The sequence below is a fragment of the Nomascus leucogenys genome, chromosome 20 (assembly GCF_006542625.1).
Source record: "Nomascus leucogenys isolate Asia chromosome 20, Asia_NLE_v1, whole genome shotgun sequence".
Taxonomy (NCBI): domain Eukaryota; kingdom Metazoa; phylum Chordata; class Mammalia; order Primates; family Hylobatidae; genus Nomascus; species Nomascus leucogenys.
Genome location: NC_044400.1, coordinates 39742955 through 39767271, shown reverse-complemented (window position 1 = coordinate 39767271; position 24317 = coordinate 39742955). Strand labels below are relative to the sequence as shown.

At 37.1% G+C, this 24317-nt stretch overlaps 1 protein-coding gene across 1 annotated transcript in view; it reads right to left on the bottom strand.

Moving 5' to 3' along the window:
* Positions 1-23680, bottom strand: part of LOC100591930 (cytochrome c oxidase subunit 7B2, mitochondrial) — a 174965-nt gene extending 151285 nt beyond the window's left edge. Inside the window, exon 1 of the mRNA XM_030801080.1 lies at positions 23619-23680. The gene's annotated coding sequence lies outside the window, so the exon portion shown is untranslated. The remainder of the gene's footprint in view (positions 1-23618) is intronic.
* Between the last annotated feature and the right edge of the window lie 637 nt (positions 23681-24317).

Sequence of the window (24317 nt, the reverse complement as noted above, 5' to 3'; positions counted from 1 at the left end):
TTAACACTCATTGTACTTATTAGAAAATTATATTTTAGCAGGGAAAATAAAACATGCATATAATCACACGCCTAATAAATGCTGCTATGTATAAAGCTGTGTAGTAGGTAATAGAAATATAAAAAATTTTGAAATGTGCCTCTTCTTCTCAAGGAGAAATAGCATATACATATATATGTAATAGTGCAGTTGTATAAGTAAACATATAAACAAGTTCCAAATGATTCTGTAGATTTGTATTTGCGCAGCGCCTTACTGTTTTTTGTTTATGAAATGAATAAACATACCCCATTCTATTCAAGAAACATCTGCTGACCAGTGATTATAGGCAGGTTGATATCAGATGCTAGGAGAGACATAAGTATGAACAAGATACAACCTTTCTCTTCAACAATTTAAAAATCTAGATTAAAAGCATCAAAACTAGGCTTGATTATTCAGAAAACAGGTGGGTTTTTTTCTCATTTATCTAAACATTTAATTCCTTCAGTTATCTTAACATTTAATTCTTCCAGTGGATGAAGAAACTGTAATATATAAGAAGGCAATGAATTTTTAGTAAAGGTTAGTTTTGAGTAACAGTCTATCATTGCTGGCCTAGTCACAGAGAAACAGTATACAAGGTTACCTAAATGAGGTTTTTCCAAAATTGAGTTTCCAGGTCAAGAGTTTATTTTTCATGTTAGAATAAATGTACCGAATCAACTATTGAAAATTTCACCATGCGGACATTTTACTGCCTACAAGCCAATGATGAGGTAGATTTTCAAAAAAGAAGGGTGAAAAGTAAAGATTTGGGCAGAAAAGAAGGCTAATTAATAATATTAATCTGCACTTGCCCCAGTGGCCTTGAAGGCAGGCGAAGAAACTGCCAAAGCCACTTGACTTTAGGTAGACGTTACAGGGATCAGGTTAAAAATGACTCATTCAGATTCTTCTGTATAAAATCCATTCTTAAAAGCACTCAAAAACAAAATGTAGAAAACTATGGAGACCATAAAAATGTATTTTAATTGATATTTCATAGTTGTATAAACTTTTGAGTACATGTGATATTTTCATACATATATACAATGTGTAAATGATTAAATCAGGGTAATTAAGAGAGCCACCACCTCAAACATTCATCTTATCTTTGTGTGGGGAACTTTATAATTCTTTTCTTCTACCTGATTTGAAGTATACAATAAGTTATTCTTAACTGTAATTTCCCTATTGTACTATTGAACACAAGAACTTATTCCTTCTATCCAGCTTATTTTCATACTCATTAAACAACTCTTTTTCTCACAAGTATAATTAATTTAGTCCTTTGTGTATATTGTGATAAAAATAAGCTCAGAAATGTAATTTGTTCTAGAAGAATTTGATATAAATCTTAAAGTTTGACCTAAGAAAAGCAACTAGTTTCTTTAAAATATCCCTGATTAAAAAATAAAAATGTCAGAATATATGCTAGAACAAAAACAAAGGGAAAGGTAAAAGTAACTAAACATGAATTTTTTTCTCGAACAGAAGTAAGCAGAATCTCAGAATCTATTTTCAGCCTTTCAGATAATAAATTGGTGAAACCATTAGTTCATTATGCAAAAATGCCTTTTCACAGATTTAAGGAACACTTGATAAAGGAAAGAGAAAACGCTTAAGTGTACATGAAGGAGTCCACCTACTGGACAGACTGTTAATTGGTGTGGAAAAAAAATCACAAACATTTTAAACTCAACACAGGAAGCTTCTCAGCAACGTGAAATGTAAAGGCCTTTAAAAACAATTTGTATTACAATTCTAACCATTACGTGTGCCTCACATTAAGGAAGGCTTAATAAAAATCAAATAGGAAGAAAGGAAAAAAAGAAAGAAGAGAGGGAACGAATCCCATTTCTCCTTCCTAATCTTCCCATTTGTTTTCTGAGAAGCATTTTAACGAATACATTTTCATGTACATTTTCAATTGAAAGATACAAGTATCCTACCCTTAAGGGTATGGACAAAAATGCAAGCACATTTTAAGAAGCAGAACTTTATTTTGTCCTAGCTGGCTTGACAACTCTGAGAAAACAGAAAAAATTTACCACATGACCTTCATCTGAATGCATCCTACTACCCAGGGCTCAGATCCTGGAGGATTCATCTAAGATCATGTACACAAAACTAATTTAAAAAGTAAATATCCTGGCCAGGCGCGGTGGCTCACGCCTGTAATCCCAGCACTTTGGGAGGCCAAGGCAGGCTGATCATGAAGTCAGGAGATCGAGACCATCCTGGCTAACACGGTGAAACCCCATCTCTACCAAAAATACAAAAAATTAGCCAGGCATGGTGGCGGGCGCCTGTAGTCCCAGCTACTCGAGAGGCTGAGGCAGGAGAATGGCATGAACTCAGAAGGCGGAGCTTGCAGTGAGCTGAGATCCGCCACTGCACTCCAGCCTGGGTGACAGATCGAGACTCTTTCTCAAAAAAAAAAAACAAAAAAAAACAACAAAAAAAAAGTAAGTATCCTATACAGAGACAAGACAATGAAGTCATATTTGGCAATGCATCCCAACTAGGCAAGCAGTCACTACCTGACTATTCCCCCAAATTCCCTCATTCTGCTCTGCACTGTGCAAGCAGCCTCTAAAATGAAAAAAAGGTTGGGAGTTGGCTATGGATTCTGTTGTCATCTCCTGGAGATGGTTTACTCCTATTTGGAGCCATTAATCAAGCCAGAACCAGTAGGCTGCCAACCCCTACTGAAGGTATAGATACCCAAATGGAAGGCCTGCTTGCTGTGCTGACACCACTCTTAATGACTCAAACATCTGGAAAACAACATTTCACAGTGATGATCACAACTTCACTGATAAGCAATAACTCACATGGTGTGTAGTGTGCATTAGGAGCTCAACAGGAGAAGCAAAGCGGTGTCCCTCTCAAGGTGCTATAAGAATTCAGTGCTCTCCTTTGAGAGAAAGGCTTTTGCATCTCACAGTGGTGCCTTCAGGTAATAGATGTAATAAACGGTGCATTCAACCAAGACTTCAGTCCTTTACGATTATGGGAAGTAAGCCACATTTAAATCTTGGCCCATCCAGTTTCCTATTTCTAGCTTGTTCATGCCCATTTAAGAATTTAATTTTTTTAATGTTAGATTTGTTTTATAATCACAAAAGTAATTCATACAAGTTAAATAATGGTACTGGACGGGGCAGATTATGTTTCTTCTTCCTTTTTTTTTTTTTTTTTTTTGAGACAGAGTCTTGATCTGTTGCCCAGGCTGGAGTGCAGTGGCACAATGTAGGCTCACTGCAAGCTCCACCTCCCAGGTTCATGCCATTCTCCTGCCTCAGCCTCCCAAGTAGCTGGGACTACAGGCGCCCACCACCACACCTGGCTAATTTTTTTGTATTTTTTTAGTAAAGATGGGTTTTCACCATGTTAGCCAGGATGGTCTCGATCTCCTGACCTCATGATCCTCCCGCCTTGGCCTCCCAAAGTGCTGGGATTACAGGCATGAGCCACTGCACCCGGCCTATGTTTCTTAAACATTTTATATTGTATTGATATTACTTCCCTACTGTGTTTTTATAATAATTACTACAATCCCAATTCTGCATCTTCCTCTAATCCCTCATTCTATATGCCACCAACACCACAAAACATGCACCAACAGATATCTTTAAGTGAGCAGCTACTTATCTGTACCATCATGTGTTCCTGCAATGATTACATATTAGTTGTACATTTTAAAGTAACTAAGAGTGTAACTGGATTGTTTGTAACACAAAAGATAAATGCTTGAGGGGATGGATACCCCATTTTCCATGATGTGAGTACTATGCACTGTATGCCTGTATCAAAACATCTCATGTACCCCATAAATATATACACCTACTATGTACCCACAAATTTAAATTTTAAAAATATAATAATAAATAAATTTTAAAAAATCTAAGGAGAAAAATCCATTTGATAGAACTAGTTAAACCACCTTTATAGATGGTTCTCATATTTCCTCCTCCCATTATGCTTATTGTCTACATTTTCTCTGGCTAGGACTTCTAACAACTGGCCTGGATTTCAAACTGTAGTCCTACAATAAACCTGTCACCTATTCCCTGGATGTAAGAACTGTCACAAAGTAGTCTTAACGTTCAACTCTTCTCCATGTCGACCAGACCTAACACCACAATACTACATTTTTCTTCAAGTCAGGGATGCTCTCACACATTTTAACTCAAGTTTTCATTGATTAATTCTGTTTTCCGATGTTTCTGTGGCTTGTCTAAGCAGAAATAATTGACAAACGGGGAAGCAAGGCTGCCATAAGCATTGTATGTCAAATATTAGCCACAGAGAGGTGAGAAAGGTATGAAAAGAGGACAAGTGCACATTCAATGGGTAATGGCAATGTGGACAGAACAAAGTCTATAATTTCCAAACAAAAGGAATGCCTCTTGAGGAGTAGCTGATAATGAGGGCAAAAACTCAAATTCTCTCAGCTTTTTAATTAAGTTTACTTAGTACAGGAACAAAGGTGCTCAGTAAATATTGTTGGTTCACTACAATGACAGACACACACACTCTAAAACTGATATGAAATTCATCTAAATGTTAATAATAGTTGTTTCTAAGGAGTTGAATTTTTGAGTACTTTTCTGCAGTACAGTTTGTTTTTTTTTTTTTTTTCCTAATGTTTCCTAATGAGTCTTGTCTGGGTCACTTTTATTATGAGGGAAAAAAAAATGACTTATCCAAAAAAGAAATATATGCCAGCATCCTGAATGGTAAGAAACTCATCTGAGCATTGACAGCTCTAACCTACGTGGTCAACTAAGCTCAGCTCCAGAAATAATGGATCTAATAATAATGAAGAAAGCAGACAGCAGGCTTAAGCTCCCACTGAGCAGAATCTGGAATGAGTTCTAAAGCTTTATGTTACTCTAGTGTGTTTGAAGAGAAAAGTAAGTCTAGGCCTTCCTTAGTACATGCTATGTTTGCATAATCACAAGGATTTGGCTTCCGTTCTCGTAGAGATTAGCTGCTAAAAGCTAGATCTGGCAACTAGCTGCGAACTATAATAGATTTGACTGTGGCCATATTCTTTTTGCCTACCCCAACAGAAAGGGCATTGTTGTAAAGCAAATGGAACCCCTAGAACACAACTGATGCTTTATTAATTCATTACCTAAATATTTACTGAGGGACTACTCAGTTCCTATTCCAAAACATTTTATACTCTGGGTATTCAAAAGAGGACAAATGAAACATTTAGACAATGTCTCTTCTCTCACAGATCTTACATTTTATCAGGATGTAGGCAACAAAAATATAAAGAAAAATTGAGAAAGGATGCTACTTTCAGCAAGATATTCAGTGAAGTCTGACAAGCTGACACTTAAACAGAGAATTAAAGAAGTGAAAGGACAAACCATATGAACATTTGGTTAAAGAGCATTCTGGACAGAGGGATTAGAAAGTGCAAAAACTCTGAAGGAGTGTTCTTAAAGTATTGAGTAACAATGCTTGGAGAACAGTGAGGAAAGATACAGTAGTCTGGGGACAGCTAATGGAGTGCTTTGGGAAATAGTAAGGATTTTGGATTTTATTCAATATAATAAGTCACTAGAGAATTTTGCACAGAGGATAATAGCATAGTTACATTTTAAATGGATCTTTCAAGTCATGTGTAAAACATAATTAAATGGAGGCAAGACGAAATACAAGGGGTTGAAGGATAAAGTAAGAGTCTAGGCTAGAGATGATGCTGTCTTGATGAAAGTGGTGACAGTGGAAATGGAGAGGAGTGGTTACATTCAGAGTAAACTTCAAAAGTTGTCGAACCAACAGTTTTGCTGATGTGAGATGTGAACCAAAGAGTGACAACAGGGATTATCCCAAAATTTCTCACCTAAGTAACTAGACGTTACTGTTTACTTGAAAGAGAACATCATGGTAGAAACAGATTTGGCAGATCAAAAAATCAAGTTTGGATATATCATATTTAAGTAGACATTTGAATATGAGTCTGAGTTCAAGGGAAAGATTCAAGGCATAAATAGAACCTGGGGAATCTTCCATATACAGATGGTAATTAAAACATAATATAGGAAGTGAACACATTTAAACAAGAGAAAGGGTCCAGGGACAGAGCCTCGGGACTTCAACATTTAGAGGTCATAATGAAGAGACGATCTAGCAGAAAATATTGACAGGCAGCAGCAATGAGGCAAGGAGGGAAAGTAAGAGAACGATGTCCCAAAAGTCAACTGAAAAAACTATCTAAGAGAATGAACTTTGAATACTTCTTAAAGTTTCCATGTCTTGCTTCTGATATCAGAGCCCAGGTGGAAACACACTACCTTTGATAAAAATGAAGTTTCCACATCCCTTTGAAATACATGTAGTAGACCAGTGAATTCAGTGTCATCCCATTATTGGTAAGTTTGTTTAGCCCTTCACCCACTCTAGCTTCTTGCCCTTCTCTTCAAACCTGTGTCACTAGGCAAAAACAGAAGATTCAGGAAAAGCTGAAGAGACCACAGATGTTTCAGGGCAATACATCCTGCAAGCTAAGCTTGGTTGTGAGCATTGTAAAACAAAATTAAACTGCAGGCACACTATTCTGATACAATGAAGAGAAAATGAGCCTCAGATCTGAGTAGGTTTCTTTTGGTCCAGCTCTGTGAAACACATATCTTATGTATTCATTTATTTCCTTACCTTTTCACCCTGTTCTGGTAAATTTACTTTTAGCTAGTGTTGGGCATCCTTCAGGAGAGACCATCCTAAGGACTCTACTGGAGTACAACCCACAGGTACCACAGAATGAACTGATCAACATACCAAAATCAAAGAAAAGATGATCAACTTTCTTCCCAGAGGAGTCATGGATTCCCTCTTGCTAACTACAATAGGCTGTGAGTCTTCCTGACTTTGATATTAACTACTGGGGCTACTGGTACCACTGTTATAGATTATGGTATAAACTAAAAAGAAAAGAGCAATATTACACTAATTGTTTATTCAACTTTATTGATTTTTTATAAGGTTAGTGGGGTAAGTACATCAGACATGTCACATGAGTTATTATGTGTACACAGTATAGATAGACATGTTTTGAATCATTGTCATGTATCTTTACTTCTATTATCCATGATGAAATTCATGACACATTTTACATGAGGTGTATACTGGCTTGGCCATGATACAGAAACTGAAACATGTAGTGACATGTATTCTTTGCATATGAGTTACTTTAATGACTTCCCATCAGCTTATATGGAAGATAGAGCCTGGGGTACTTGACAAGGTGATTTATGCAATAACACTTGACTCTTTCACCCAAACCTTGAGCTTCATCCCCACATAAAATTCCATAATCAGAAAAAAATGACTCCTTATCAAGAGAGAAAATCAAAATAGCCTCAACATCTTCAGAAAATAAGGAGTGAAATAGGTCATTTTATGTCCAGACCACTAGCTATTTTGACTTTTGTTGTTGTGGAAGTAATTATTTTCATGGACCAATATGGTTTTGCTGTGTCCCCACCCAAATCTCATCTTGAGTTGTAGTTCCCATAAGTGTTGCAGGAGGGACCCAGTGGGAGATAATTGAATGGGGGGATTTTCATTCAATAGCATGGGATTTCCCCCACGCTATTCTCATGATAGTGAGTAAGTTCTCAGGATATCTGATGGTTTTAAAAGGGGCTTCACCCTTGGCATGGCTTTCATTCTTCCCTCTCCTGCTGCCCTGTGAAGAGGTGCCTTCTGCCATGACTGTAAGTTTCCTGAGACCTCCCGAGCCATAAGGAACTGGGAGTCAATTAAACCTCTTTCCTTTATAAATTACCCAGTCTCAGGTATTTCTTCATAGTAGCATGAGAACAGACTAACACATGGACAAATAGAGTTAAGGAATGCCTAGTTAAACCATTAAACAGGTTTTTTGGGTGTAGGACTTCTTAGAGCCTTCCTTATGGTGAGTATATTGTGAATGTCTGAGAGGAATATATAATATTGTATGTCTTTCAAACTTACTTGGCTATAAAAATTCATTCCTTTATAGCATTTTACACAAGTGGTCTGCATTATACCAGCCAGTTGAAATTCCCTCCACAGATAAGCTATACCCTTTGTACATACTTCGCTGCTGAACTGTTCACATTGCATTATAAAATATCCATTTGCACTAGCCTGTGAGTTCTCTGAGGGTAGAAATGTCTCCTTCATTTTTTATTCTCTAGACTCGGCACAATGGCAGAAAGAAAACACTGAATAAATGTTTAAGAAATATATTCAAGCCTGAATGAGTTCTGTGGCAATAGCTGTGGCAGCTATTGCATCAATGAGGGAACACAAGGAAATTTCAAAATGCTAGAGTTTTCCAGGGCTTATTCATGGACAAGCAGTCTAAGTGAGAATCCATGGATAAAGTCAAAGATGTGGCATTTCCAAAAACATGCAGCAAAGTAGAAGAAACTTTTCCAGTCTAACAAAAAGTACCAATCTTTCTTCTTTAAAAAAGTCAAAATATCTTTCTCTTCTCTCTACAGACAATGATATAAAATGTTGTCACATTAAAGAATCAAAGAGTATATAGTTTTAAAAAAAGTAAGAAAAAGAATTATCTTATATACCAACAACAGCCAAGCCAAGAGCCAAATCAGGAAGACAATCCCATTCAGAACTGACACAAAAAGAATAAAATACCTAGGAATACAGCTAACCAGGAAGGTGAATAATCTCTACAATGAGAATTCTAAAAATACTGCTCCAAGAATCAGTGAAGACAAACAAATGGAAAAACATCTCATACTCATGAATATGAAGAACCCATATCATTACAATGACCATACGGCCCAAAGAAATGTACATCAAACTACCAACAATGTTCTTCACAGAACTAGAAAAAACTATTTAAAAATTTATATGGAACCAAAAGACGGCCTGAATAGCCAAAGTAATCCTACGTGAAAGGAACAAAGCTGAAAATATTCATGTTAACTAACTTCAATAATTACATTACGGGGCTACAGTAATCAAAACAGCATGGTACCAGAACAGACAGCCCAAAAATAAGGCTGCACACCTACAATCATTTGATCTTTCACAAACCTGACAAAAACAAACAATGAGGAAAAGACCCTCTATTCAATAAATGGTGCTGGAATAACAGGTTAGCTATATGCAGAAGATTGAAGCTGGACCCCTTCCTTGTATCATATACAAAAATCAACTCAAGATGAATTAAAAATTAAATGTAAAACCCAAAATTCTAAAAGCTCTGGAAGACAACCTAGGCAATACGATCCTGGACTTAGGTATGGGCAAAGATTTCATGAAAAAGATACCAAAAACTATTGCAACCAAAGCAAAAATTGACAAGTGGGATCTAATTAAACTTAAGAGCTTCTGCCCAGCAAAAGAAACCACCAACAAAGTAAACAGACAACCTACAGAATGGGAGAAAATATTTGCAAACTATGCATCTGACAAAGGTCTAATATCCAGCATCTATAAGGAACTTAAACAAATGTACAAGCAAAAACAACCCCATTAAAAAGTGGGTAAAAGACATGATCACTTTTCAAAAGAAGACATACATGCATCCAAGAAGCATGTGAAAGAAAGGTCCATATCAGAGATCATCAGAGAAATGCAAACCAAAACTACAATGAGATAGCATCTCACACCAGTCAGAATGGCTATTTTTTTAAAGTTGAAAAATAACAGATGCTGGTGAGGTTATTGAGCAATTGTTGGAGTTGTGCCAAGCAACTGTTGGTGGTGGTGTAAATTAGTTCAACCATTGTGGAAAGCAGCGTTGCAATTCCTCGAAGAGCTAAAAACAGAACTAACATTTGACCCAGCACTCCCATTTTTGGGTATATACCCAAAGGTTTATAAATCATTCTATTATAAAGACACATCTACACCAATGTTCACTGCAGCACTATTCACAATAGCAAAAACACAGAATTAACCTAAATGCCCATCAATAACAGATTGAATAAAGAAAATGTGATACATATACACCACAGAATACTATGGAGCCATAAAAAAAGAATGAGACCATGCCTTCGGTGGGAACATGTTTGGGGCTGGAGGCTATTATCCTTAGCAAGCTAAAGCAGGAACAGAAAACCAAATACCGCATGCTCTCACTCATAAGTGGGAGCTAAATGATGAGAACTCATGGGCACAAAGACGGGAACAACAGACACTGGGACCTACTTGAGGGTGGAGGGTGGCAGGAAGAAGAACAGAAAAAAAATAACTATTGGGTACTAGGCTTAGTACCTGAGTGGCAAAATAATCTGTACAACAAATCCCCATGACACTAGTTTACCTATATAATAAACCTGCACATATACCCCTAAACCTAAAAGAAAAGTGTTTTTTAAGTATTAGGAAGTTAATTAGAAATTATTTGTTTTTCTGGAGTTTATTTGATTTGTCACTTTCATGTGTAATTACACATAATCACTTTCTTAATTTATATACATGGTTTTGTATTTTTTAAAGCCCCCCTAAAATTGTATAATCTTCCATTTGCACCAAACCCTGATCTCCCTAAGGGAGAAATTCAGTAAAATTACTTCGCTAGAAAATAATTACAATTAGACTTGAAGCCAGGACTGGTTGGTCTCAAAGAGTTCTTTCTATTGCACTTTCACCACCTTTATTATCAGTTAAACCTCAGTGTGAATACATTTCATCTCTTCTTGAGAATAAGTAAATTTGGAGGGGAGAGAAAAATCAAGGAAGCTTCTGGAAAAGTTATTATTAAACACACAAAACACAGGCTACAAGTATCTGAACATAAGCTATTCCTACTTTACAATTTTGCCTAGACTTGTGTCACTGGCCTCTTGTTATATAGCTGACTAAAAAGAATTACTGCGTATATCTGAGTGTAAACTCATATTTTATTCTTACCTTTGCATATCTAAAATTTGACTATGGTTTCACAACTGGCATGCCCATGAGACTGTCTAATGGGGAAAAAGAAAATTCTGCAATACACCTTTTGTTTATGGAAATCTCTATCTCAGTGGTACCAACCTACTTTTATTTCTAGATGCTTTTTATTACTGTAGCAGTTATGCTATTGGTAAATGCACCCAGTGGCAATTTTAGGACTTACATACCCAATAAATGCAATAAATAATTAAAGCCAGCATTAAGTATGCTAATAAGTCTACATGTTTCCTACAACAATTACACCAGCATTGTAAAACTGTTAAAATAGGAATATAGGCAAGCCAATCACACTCAAGATTTGATCATTTTTCTAAAAGACTCACAGTTTCTCAGCCATTAAAGCTAGAGGAAAAAACCTTCCTCTGGGGACTATTTTCCTGGTTCATTTTGTACCATGCTAGAATTAACAAAAAAGAAAAAAACGACTAGAAGAACAAGAATCCTTAATAGAAGTAAACCACAACACACCTCATACACAGTTTTGGACAATGAATATTGTATTTTTTGCCAATAGCAAGCAACAGGCACCCTCTGCTTTTGTTAATGCAGTTCAGCTGATATGACAGACAAAACTGAAAGAGAAGGAGAATGTGCTTTATCATCTGTAGCCGAATTTCAATTTTCTCTTTCCAAGTACAGTTGAATGCATTTTCTTTGCAACCCAAAGACAGAAGATCTTGATTACTGTTGCAAGAATAATCTCAGCCTTTGTGTGAAGAAGATAGGGAAAATAAATAGTCTCTCTGGATGATGTGTCAGCTTTTGAACTTACAAAACAAGATATATTCTTGGAGGTAGGGAAATTTAATTAAGGTGAAATCGTATACCCATTAAAATGACAATTGAAGGCTTGTTTTGTAGACTATGGCTGGCTTCCCAAATGTCCTATGTTAGCCTCACCCCAGGGGCACAGACAACAGAACCAGGAACAAACAGGGTCAAGACAGGTGCAACTGTCTGGGAATACAGGTCACTCAGGCCACAGGCCCTGTCATGAACTGCCAGCTCTTGTAAAATAAAGGTTCCAACTCCTTTCTCCCCACCACCACCCATGTTTCAGGTCTTAAGAAAGAAAATGAATCGATATCTCTCCAGATTTCTTCTCATCTATCTCCACATCAAAAAAAAAATCAATCCAACACCAGCTCAGCTGGATTCTTTCTCTCTGTCTCAGGAGAATGCTAAGTGTGTCCCCTTTTGAGTATTAAGAAAAGTTGTGTTTCTCTGAGTCACCTTTCCTTTACTTCCATTCAACAGACAACATTTTAATTGTGGCTAATAAAGAGTACTTCATTGTCCCCAACATGATCAGAAAACACAAAATTAGTAACTAGTCTGTTATTGTTCTCTCTCAAGTATTCTGCCTCATGCACCCCTCAGGGTAATCCCTACGGCTGTCAACTCAGCACTGCTGTCCTATCCCCATCCATACTTCTATCCCTCCTTCCTCTCCACTGCTCAAATTAAACAGCCCATTCCCAATTCATCTGACAAATCAATCTGCAATAACAGATGACAGTGGCTTAAAGTGTATATTTACATGGACACAAGAGATCAGGTCCCCCAATAAACAGCTCACCCCTACCCTGGGTAATATTTTAAGCCAGAAAGTTAATGAGAATTTATCAGACCTCATTTTCTCTTACCTCACATTAAATCTGGTATTGTTAACCACATTAACTTGACATTATAATTTCCTCAGTTCCCCTAACTATGCTGGCTATGTTCTCTGATCTCCACCTCTCTGTTTCTCCTTCTAACTCTCTATGGGTTGCCTCTAGGCCTAATTTTTGGCCTTATAGCACAAAGGGCTTACTCACTCTCATGACTGCTGTCACCTTCAGGTTGGAGAAGTCTGAACCTGTTTCTCCTGCCTAGAATCCCAGTACTATATATTCAATGTCTAAAGGGATTTTTCTCCTGGATATAGTCATTGGCCATATCTAAATATGCATAAAGATTAACTTGTCACCTTCCCTTCCAAATTTATATTATTTTCTCCAAATTCTCAAGTTATCTCGAAATTATTTCTTTTATTCCATTCATAACTTGGGTCTACAAGAACTTTGGACTCTTCTTCTGAAGTCTCTTCTCCAAAAGCCAAATCTATATTAGATGTTCTTGTCATTTACTCTTAAATTATTCCAGTATTTCCCTAATTGGCCATCCTGATTCAAACGTCTCTCCATCTCATCATTCATTTTTTTTATTTGAGACGGGGTCTTGCACTGTCATCCAGTCTGGAGTGCAGTGGTGTGATCGTGGCTCACTGCAACCTCATTCTCTTGGGCTCAAGCAATCCTTCCACCTCAGCCTCCCAAGAAGCTGGGACTACAGACGTACACTACCATGCCTGGCTAATTTTTTTTTTTTTTATTTTTTGTAGAGGCGGGATCTTGCTGTGTTAACCAGGTTGTTCTCAAACTCCTGGGCCCAAGAGATCCACTGGCCTCACCCTCCCAAAATGCTGGGATTACAAGCGTGAGCCACCACGCCCAGTCCACTCAATTTACCATTGATAAATATTCATAAAATATTGTTTCTTATTATTTCACTTCCCTGTTTAAAAACTGTGTTAATGCCACATTGTCTGTAGCATCTGATTTGAACTCTTTGGTCTAGCCCTGTATCCTTTTGCATATATCTTTCTGTTCCCCAATCATAAAATTAGATTATCAAATTCACTGATAAAATTAATCAATGAACACAGTGTACTGTAAACCTACTATAGTGTAACCTCATGAAGGAAGGGACTGTTCATCACCTCTTATTTGTTCATTGCTGTATTTTACTATGGTGGAGAAAAAAATTAACAAATTACGTTCAAGAAATGATCTTAGTTTTTATCAGTTCCCATTGTTGTTGATATGCTATCTTCTTTATTTACCTCTTATACAAAATAAGGTCCAACCCATTATCCTTCTCCTCTACTAAAAATTATCAATTACTCCAACCTACCCTTATTGATCCCTCTCCTTTTTCAACTACTATAGCTTTAAAATATACTATATTATACTGTATGCTAATAATTCCATCTGTAGCAATTTTGTCTTTCGAGCTAGATTTCAGTACCCATTTATTTGAAAAAGTGTCACAGTATTAGAAAATAAAAAGAATGTGAAACCTTGTAACTAGAATCTAAAAGATGAGTTAAGAAAGGCAAGAAATCATCTCCTAGCTAGTGAGTTTAGCTACTAGTAAGAGAATAGATTCAGTCTCAATTCCTAGATAGGCATAAAATCCATTTTCATAAAACCCTAAGAGAAAATCTAAATGTACTTCAAGAAGACAGGCTTAACAATCGGAAGGTGTCTCTCTGTGTGTGTGTGTGTGTGTGTGTGTGTGTGTGTGTGTGTGTATGTGATCTGTGCATTTATGTATGCAGTGGGAGCTTTTTCACCAATGAGAGAGAGATTGTGAGTCATGAGCGAAATAGTTGGCCTTTCATGAGAAAGTATAGATTCTTCTCTGTAGGTCTCCAGGCTCATGACAGACTTTATCCAACTTAAATTTCATCCACAAATTCATTTCATAAATAAAATAAATTAATGTGAAAGTATTTTCCATTTGAATGGTTATTTCTGCAACAATTACACAGGCATTTTTGACATCTTAAAATAATAAGTATAGTAATTATTATAATAGCTATCATTTGTAGAGTACTTGCTATGCTCCAGGTATAGTGTTAACAATTTTATCAAGCACAAATGACAAAAAGTCATGTACTGGATATGTGGAGAAATAAAACAACCCTAGATTTCTCAGTGTTCCTATAAAAAGCCCAAGCCTCCTTCAACATGGAAATATATTCACTATATAGTCACAAAATCTTTAATTCCATTTCTCATAAAAACATTTTCACATACCACAAGGATTAAATCTGTAGCAATTTGTTTCCCTAATGATGGAGCTAACTGTTCTGATCCAAAATTAAACTTAGCTCTCCCAAAATCAAAAGGTTACATACTGGGATAGTTACCTAGTTACTGGGTGAAAGCATAGAGCAGAAAATTCCTAGATATTTATATTTTAAGGAAGAATGAGAGCCAGGGCTTGGAGACATCTCTAGGTCTGTGACACACAGGGCTATGTGGCTCCTGGGGAGATTTTTATTTACATACCAAAGTGCTGGAGTTAGGAATCACGCCCATTATGTTTCCAAGGATACCCTTGCAGAAAGAGAGGTGGACAGCTGCCTCCTTGCCCTTAAATAAGCAGAGAAAATCTGTTTTTTCTTGTTCTTACATGGGTAGTTTGGCTTCTTGAGTAGAACAACTGACCTGGCTCTCATTGTCTCACCAGAAATGTAAGAACTGGTGGCGGGGAGGAAGGGGGTCTTACTTCTCAGTAACAAATCTGTTACTGATATGGGGCACCTCAAATTCAGAATAAAATTAATAAAAACAAATACTGCTATGATTTGAATGTTTGTGTTTCCCCCAAAATTCATTTGTTGACATTCTAACCCCCACAGTGATGACATTAAGAGGTGGGGGCCTTTGATAGGTCGCCCTCATTAATCAAATTAGTGCTCTTATAAAAGAGGCCCAATGAAGCTTGTTTGTCCCTACCACCATGTGAGAATACAGCAAGAAGATGTCATTTATAAGCAAATGGTGCCCTCACCAGACACCAAATCTGCTGGCACCTAAATCTTGGACTTCCCAGTCCCCAGAACTATGTGACATAAATTACTGTTGCTTATAAGCTACCCAGATTATGGCATTTTGTTATAACAGCCCCAAAAAGACAAAGACAAATATTAAAAACTCAACACAATGTGAACTTTATATTCTTAGCAGTTCTAGAACGTCAGGTGTATAATATGTAACTTTATTTCTACATCTTATTATAATTTCTGCCTTTGATTACCTAGCCTAGCATAAAGCTTCAATCTGCTTATAAATTCAGATTTTCCTGTGATTTCTTATTCTGGTTTCAGAAAAAGCATATGTAACATTGAGGTATGAAGGGTGGCATTCAGATGATCCTCGTTCATTTTATTTGTGATATCTTGTGGTAATATAACCTGTCATATACTGCCTCAACATGGATTGCTACTAGAGCAGGTATTGAAAGTTATGGTCTCACCGATGGACTTGATTCCCACCTCAGCTATGAGACATAATCAATCAACAGAAATTTCCAGTAAATCATCCCATTGTCCTTATCATAGGCTTCCCACTCTGATGGAGTTGGGGGTAGAAAAAATCAGTAACTGACAGTCCTACCCAAGTTCTAAACAATTTAGTGATACAAAGGAGTTGTCCTAAGATAAGATCAATATATTCCCTCTGCATCTAATGAAGCAAATTTAGAGAGTACAGTTTAATCTATTGTATGATTAATTTTATGTGTCAACTTGACTGGGCTTAAAGATGCCCAAATAGCTGGTAAAACATTATTTCTAGGTGTGTCTGTGAGAGTGTTTCCAGAAGACATTAGCATTTGAATCAGTAAACTGAGTAAAGAAGATGCACCCTCACTAATGCGGACTTACGTCAGCCAATCTATTGGGGGTCCAACAGAACAAAATGTCAGAGGAGGGTGAACCAACTCTCTCTCTCTTTAAGCTGGAACATCCATCTTCTCCTGCCCTCAAACACTGCAGCTTCTGGTTCACCAGATTTCACATGCAAAGACTTGTATCAGTGGTCCCCCTCAAGTCCTCAGGCCTTAGGTATTAGAGTGGAAGTTACACAATCTGTTCCTCTGGTTCTTACATTTAAGGACTCAGTCTGAATCACACTATCAGCTTTCTTGGTTTCCCATCTTGGGACAACATATTATGGGACTTCTCAGCCTCCATAGTTGCATTAGACAATTCCCCTAACAAATCTCTTCTTATTCCTATATCTATCTCTATATATCCTATTAGCTTTGTTTCTCTGGAGAACCCCTGCCCAATACATCTATGAACAATGGGTTTTCCAATATTACACAGATCTTCCCACTCAGTCTCAGCACACAGTATAAGGAAAGTCCTTCTCTTACCCCTGTAAAATGGAAGTGCAGAGCAACTTCCTGAGGACAGCTGAATCCCAAGAAAAAAAGGAGGACAATGTTCTAGTTTCTACTTCTAAAGTCGATGATCATATAACTCCCTTAACTACTCACATAAAAGTTAGGTCAAGAGATCAAACATGTTATAACAGTGGACCTTCCACACAAAAGGAAACATCACAAAAAGAAAGAAAGCATTCTATAATCCCTTCCATATACCAATAATCTGCAGCATTTTTGTTCTACTAAACCACTGGACTTAATCTTTAAGCTTATGGTCAGCCAGCATGGCTCTCCTTCAGAGAAGGGAATCAGCAGCCTATCAAGACATTGCTTCTTTGCTTCTTCCATTTCATGAGTCACCTACACCATCTATGACTTTAGGTATCGTTCTGACACCACTGTTAGCAGTTAAGATTTTTGAACCCCGAATTCTCCAAAGTAGGTCAAAACTACATTAATTAAATTAAATCTGTAGTCATTCTACAGCCTGGCCAACATGGCAAAGCCTCGTCTCTACTGAAAATACAAAAATTAGCCAGGCATGGTGGCACATGCCTGTTAATTCCAGCTACTCAGGAGGCTGAGGCACAAGAATCACTTGAACCTGGGAGGCAGAGGTTGCAGTGAGCCCAGATCACACCACTGTACTCCAGTCTGGGTGACAGAGGGAGACTCTGTCTCAAAAAAATAAATAAATAAAATAAAAATAAAAAATTTGTAGTCATTCTATAACTAAGGCTGCAAACTGATTTCTAATTCTGTCTTATCGAAAATTATGACAGGTATATATCTAGCATAATACATCTGGGTCCCGCAATGAGACCAAACAACTTAAGAAATTCCAGGAATACAATTCTAACATTATAGAGATACGCCAAATTTGAAAATAAGCCCTTTCAATTATTAAATTCCCAAGAATAAATTGAAGTCCAAAAACTAAATCACCTTGGAAATTTAAATAAAAAACCATTATCACTCAAAGAAATTAAAGTCCATTATCAAATTTTCATGCCCTTATGAGCTACACCTTGAAAATGTTCAAATCAGAATGCTTAGGTAAAAGTCAATAAAATATCATGATGAATTTATTCTTCTGCCACCTCTCAGAGGCATTCTTAATACTTGGAATGGGCAAACAGTCATGTGCCACATAACAACATTTCAGTCAATGATGGACTGTCCTATAATATTAAAATGGAGCTGAAAAATTCACATCACCTAGTGACATTGTAGTCCCTGTAATATTGTGGCAAAATTACTTAGTTTTTTTTTAAATAAATTCAGTGTAGCCTAAGTGTACAGTGTTTATAAAGTCAACAGGAGTATACAGTAATGTCCCAGGCCTTCACATTTACTCACTACTCACTCACTGCCTCACCCGGAACAACTTTTAGTCCTATAGGCTCCTCATTCATGCTAAGTGCCCAATACAGGTGTATCATCTTTTATCTCATACAGTATTTTTACTGTTCCTTTGCTATGTTTATATATGTTTACCTACACAAATACTGACCATTGTGTTACAAGGACCTTCAGTATTCAGTAAAGTAACATCCTGTACAGGTCGGTAGCCTAGGAGCGATTAGCTATACCATATAGCCTATGTGCGTAGTAAGCTAAACCATCTAGGTTGTTTAAGTACACTACATGATGTTTGTAGAATGATGAAATCACCTAATGATGCATTTTTCAGAACCTATATCCTTGCTGTTCAGCGATGCATGACTGTAGTTCCTCCAGGGATTCAAATATTATATCACATCAAAGACAAATTTTTCCTAGCTACATCGTAAAGAGACCAAAGAATAATCATCCGCAAAAAAAGTGAGCTGTATCTCTATCATACTCTTATGACCTCTGATAAACTAAAACTGAATCAAAGATTTAAATGTACAAAGGGAAAGAAATATGAAACTGTGAAGTACTAAATGAAAACAAACAAATTCTTTTAAAATCTGGAGTGAAAAAGACATTTCTAAATGACTAAAACCCATTACATAAAGAAGGAATATACTGATAAATTGTACTATAAGAAAAATCAGGGTCAAAAGACAAATGACACACTAGAGAAAAAATATTTCAAACTCACATCATAGGCAAAAGATTCATCTCCATCATATAAAAAGAGCAGCTAGAACTCAAATGGCGATAACAGTAATAAATTCCTAAAAATGGTCAAAGAAAATGAAAATCACTTCACAGAAAAAGAAATTAAAATGGCCCTTAAAGAAATGCAAAGATATACAACTCATTCACATATTCTTATTAAATAATAAATACAAATTAAAACAACACTGAGATAATATTTTTCACTTATCAGATTTTCAAGAATCCAAATTTTCATAATACTCGGTTAATGAAACAGATCTCACACCATAGGAAGAATGCAAAATGGTACAACATATACAGGGAGAAATTTGGTAATACACAAACACTACACAGGCATTTATCTTTTGATACAGGAATTCTACTTTTGGGAATTTATACATGCAAGCATCCACTAGCAGGAAACTGTTTACGATACATTCACATCACAAAATATTAATTCCATGCAACAAGGAAAAGTTTTCCACATACTGAAAACATGCAGTTGACTGAAAAAAAAAATGAGGTACAGAGCAGAGTGTGTAAAGTTTGCTATCTTTTGTAGAGAAAAGGAAAAATTAAGAACGTGGATTCCTATCTGTATGTGTCTGCATGTTAAAAGACAACATGTAAGGTATACATAGTATGGCAGAACCTACTAAATGGATTACCTATCTACTTATGACTCTGAAGCTAGATTGCCTAAGTCTGTTTCTGCCACTTTCAAATTAAAACCTTTAAAAGCCTATTTTTAAAATGGGGAGTATAGAAATTCTTACCTCAGAGAGTTGATACAAGATATAAATGAGTTAATAATTGCAAAGTACATAGGACTGTATTTGGACACTTAAGTATTATACAAGTTTTTTTTTTAAAAGCAACAAACAACTAAATAAATAGAACCTGCAGGCATGGGTAAATATATGAATAGAAGTAAGGTTTGTCATATTTACATTTTTCCATCTGTTTTAACTTTACAAATGTATGGTTCAAAAACAATACTAAAAGAATACATATACTCAACACGACTGTCCCCACACCTATGTAATTTCAACACAGCCACATTCCCAAACCCTAAAACAGTTATCCCAAAGCACACTGTGTTCTTAGAAACTGGAACTGAATGTCATCTAGAGGAAGAAGGGGACATGAAAATATTCTTGGTTGCAGCCTCATCAGGATGCTTGTCATTTATGTGAGTAACACAAAATCCTGAAAACTCCTATCAATACGATAATTTTGACATTAAGGATTCATCCCACTTGGGAGTAAAATGCACTCAGTATACTGTTGCCTCTCTCAGAGAATGACATTTGAGACATTCCTGCCTTACAGAAAAGTTTAAAAATTTCCAATCAAGATCACCAGGTTTTAATTAAGCATAAAATTTTCCCTCTACAACCTGTTTTTAAAACCTTCATTTTCATTCCCTCTCTGAGCCCTCAGTTTCTGCCACTTTGGTGCAGCTGAAGGTGGACTCTATCTTATAAAACAGAGCCTACCATCTCTGATAAGCATATATTTCAATCCTATATTACAGTAATTCTTTCCACTGTTTCTTGTTATGGAATTGATAAGCTGGTGACCTGCCCCTCAGGGAGGGTTTCTCTCTCATCTATTTATTTCAGCTGGAAAACCACTCTCAGCAGATTCCTGAATTGAAGCTGCAACTGATGATTCTGAAGCCTGAGCCTCCAGGGGCCCAAAGAGAACTAATTCCTTTTCCATGTGCTCCTTTAGGCACTGTCTTTCATCATAAACTTGTGCAGACCTTGAATAGCATTTTTTTCTGCTACATATTTTTCTGCAACAATGAAACACACCTCTACTTTTTATTTTCTTCTATCCTTCTCTTATATCTTTCAGAAAGTTTTAACTGTTCTTAGCTACGAATCAACTTAGGAAGTTGAGTTTCTAACTGCTTAACCTGCTTATTAATTTGGTCTCTTCTCCAACACACATAGCATTAATGCTGTTTGCTGGAAATGAATACTTGACTACCTTATTTTTTTTCTGGGCATTAGTTTTTTTCTAACATACTCCTCTAGTTCTTAAGTTCCAGAATCTTCTTCTCTATCAATAACAATGAAATCACTCAATTCTGAATTTACTAAAAGTATCTACCATTCACACACATATTTTCCTCTCTTCCTACCTGAGACAAATAGTTCCATGCAGGAACTTTTCTCTCATTAGACCAACATCTAGTCTATTTAAGCCTGAATTCATCTTCTTGCCTGGCTCATTCCAATATGCCCCTCTTGCTTGAGCCTTGTCTTCAATCCTAATTTTTGGGCACAATCCTTCAAGGCATAAAATGTAACTATGTTCAAAATCTATAATGGCTATATTACCTTGAAAATCACCTAATGACACTTTGTGAGTTCAACAGATTTCCCTACTCTTAGTTCTAACTGCCTTTAACGTCATCCCTTAACTGTGACTTCTTAACAGTTTCCTATTTCCTGACTCTCTTTCAAGGAGCCATTCCATTTGAGATCTTGCCTCTTTCTCTTTTTGATTAATTTGACTCAGGTCCTTATCTCAATCTAGTAACAACTAAACTCTTAAACTCTTCTTTTACCAATCCTATGAATACAACATTTAGATCCTCTTGAATCTCTATTTCCCTCTACTTTAACTTCAAATCTCATTTTCTATGTCATTTCTCTTAAGCTGGTGTCCTAATTTCCCAAATTTGCTCCTAAAAACTTTTCTTTTTCCCCAGCTCTTATTTTATTCTTGCTTTCATTTTTCCATTGCTCTCTATTAACAATGAAGCATAAATTTTAAACTACTCTAGCACCTAAAAATCCTAAGCAAAAATGATTTTTAGAACCAGATATTCCAATCATGAGACTTAATTGCTTTCTCAGTCACTGTTTTTGCAATAATTGTATTGAATGGTTTCTCATCCTCAATTTATGAAGATTTATGAAAATCTATATGGTCTTTACAAGAAGGGGTTCCCATTGCTTTTTAATTTAATATCCAACTCCATAATTTGATATCCATATGCACCTCCTATGGGTGGAGTCACAGTGTGAATCTCAAAGATCAAAAGTTATGACCAGAGTACACAGAATTGTTAAATTCAAAGCCACCGTGAGATTAAAAAAATAGGAACAACTATTAAATCGATGGCCAAGTCAGATAACTCCAAGACTTGTCACTCCAAACTTCCATCTCTTGTCTCTGAAGAGGAGTCAAAACAATATAAAAGATCCGAATTTGAGCAGACTTTTTTTTTTTTTTTTTTTTTTTTTTTGAGACGGAGTCTCTTTCTGTCTCCAGGCTGGAGTGCAACGGACGATCTCAGCTCACTGCAACCTCCGCCTCCCGGGTTCAAGCGATTCTCCCGGCTCAGCCTCCCGAGTAGCTGGGACTACAGGCACGTGCGACCACACCCGGCTAATTTTTGTATTTTTAGTAGAGACGCGTTTCACCATGTTGGCCAGGATGCTCTTGATCTCTTGATCTCGTGATCCTCCCACCTCGGCCTCCCAAAGTGCTGGGATTACAGGTGTCAGCCACTGCACTCGGCCAGAATTTGAGCAGACTATCTATGCCCCCTATGTAGGCCTGGCACTAAACATTTCCTGCAAATACCACTGGCCATACTAGAACCACTTTGAGATCTATAAGGCTCGTACACAAAAAGACTCTATAATCAAACCCTTCTCTCAGTCAAGGCTACTTAGAAAAAACTGCCTCTACAGATTTCAAAGCCAAGCAGCAATAATCACTTGATCAACACCTGTTTAATAGGGATGCCTCAGCACTCCTGGTCAGATTTTGTTTGCTGAGTCCCTCAAAGCTTATTGGCTTTTGCTTACAGCCCAAGGTATGCAAACCTGCTTACATACAAACAGCCACTCTCCTGTGGGCAAAATTGCCACTACAGCTGAACATATGTGATTGGTACCTAGACCAGTTCTGCCAGAGTGCAACACTTCCCACTAGCCATTCCAGAAGATACAACTACACAAATCGCTCTGCAACATGGAATTCCTTTCTTTTTCATTTTCTTTTTACTCTCACCCTATGTCCTAGACGTCAGAGTGAGAGGAAGGTCCAAAATACAACGTCTTTCCATTCCCTCTGGGAGAAATGAAACAAAAGAAGTGGCAGAAAAAAAAAAAAAAAAAATCTGGCCGGGCGCAGTGGCTCACGCCTGTAATCCCAACACTTTGGGAGGCTGAGGCGGGTGGATCACGAGGTCAGGAGATCGAGACCATCCTGGCTAACATGGTGAAACCCCGTCTCTACTAAATATACAAAAAAAAAATTACCCGGGCGTGGTGGCGGGCACCTGTAGTCCCAGCCACTCGGGAGGCTGAGGCAGGAGAATGACGTGAACCCGGGAGGCGGAGCTTGCAGTGAGCCGAGATCGCGCCACAGCACTCCAGCCTGGGGAGACAGCGTGAGACTCCGTCTCAAAAAAAAAAAAAAAAAAAAAATCCAAAATATTTCCTGATAACTGTCAGAGCAACGAACGAAGACCATGTCTTATAACTGTCAGCTTACTGATAACGAACCTCAGAATTAGACAAACTTACCAAGGACGTCACAGGTAACAGCCAAAAAAAGATGACGCAGACGCAAATTCCGAACCTTTCCGTTTTACAGCCGGGAGGGGTCGGGTAAAACAGGTACTTCCGGTGAGCAGTTTCCGCCTTAGGCGAAAGGAAGAGGCGCGTTCCAAACTGCGCGTTCCAAACTGACCAGTCAGATAGATGATTGCTATCTCCACAGGAAGAACTAAAAAGACAGCCATTAGAGTGTTCTTCTAATATAAGTCCCTCTGTAATGAAGGAAACGAAAGAATTGAGATGAGTGTTCCTACTTACCAACATAATTCCTAGTGACACCTGTAGGGATCTTTTGCTTCCATGTCACAGCTATCTCTTGGCAAGCCCTCTAGCTCCGTGTTACATCTTTATCCCACCTGGTGATGAGGGAAGTTTGAGATTGCCTGTAACCCAAAGCAAGTCATAAATCCCGTGTAGCCCATCTGATCTCTCCTAAGCATACTAGGATGCTAATTATGATGACCATATAATATTTTGCTCAAACTGAGACCCTTGAAAGTGAAAAAGGGCAATGTAATTTATTAAAATTATATGTTTTCTTATTTTTTGAAACTTTGAGACTTTATATTCGTGGGCCAATAAAGTGCAATTCAAAATTCATTTTGGAAAGTAAATTAGCTCTAAAAATTAAAATGATATAATTGCATATTAAAGCTAAAACTTTTT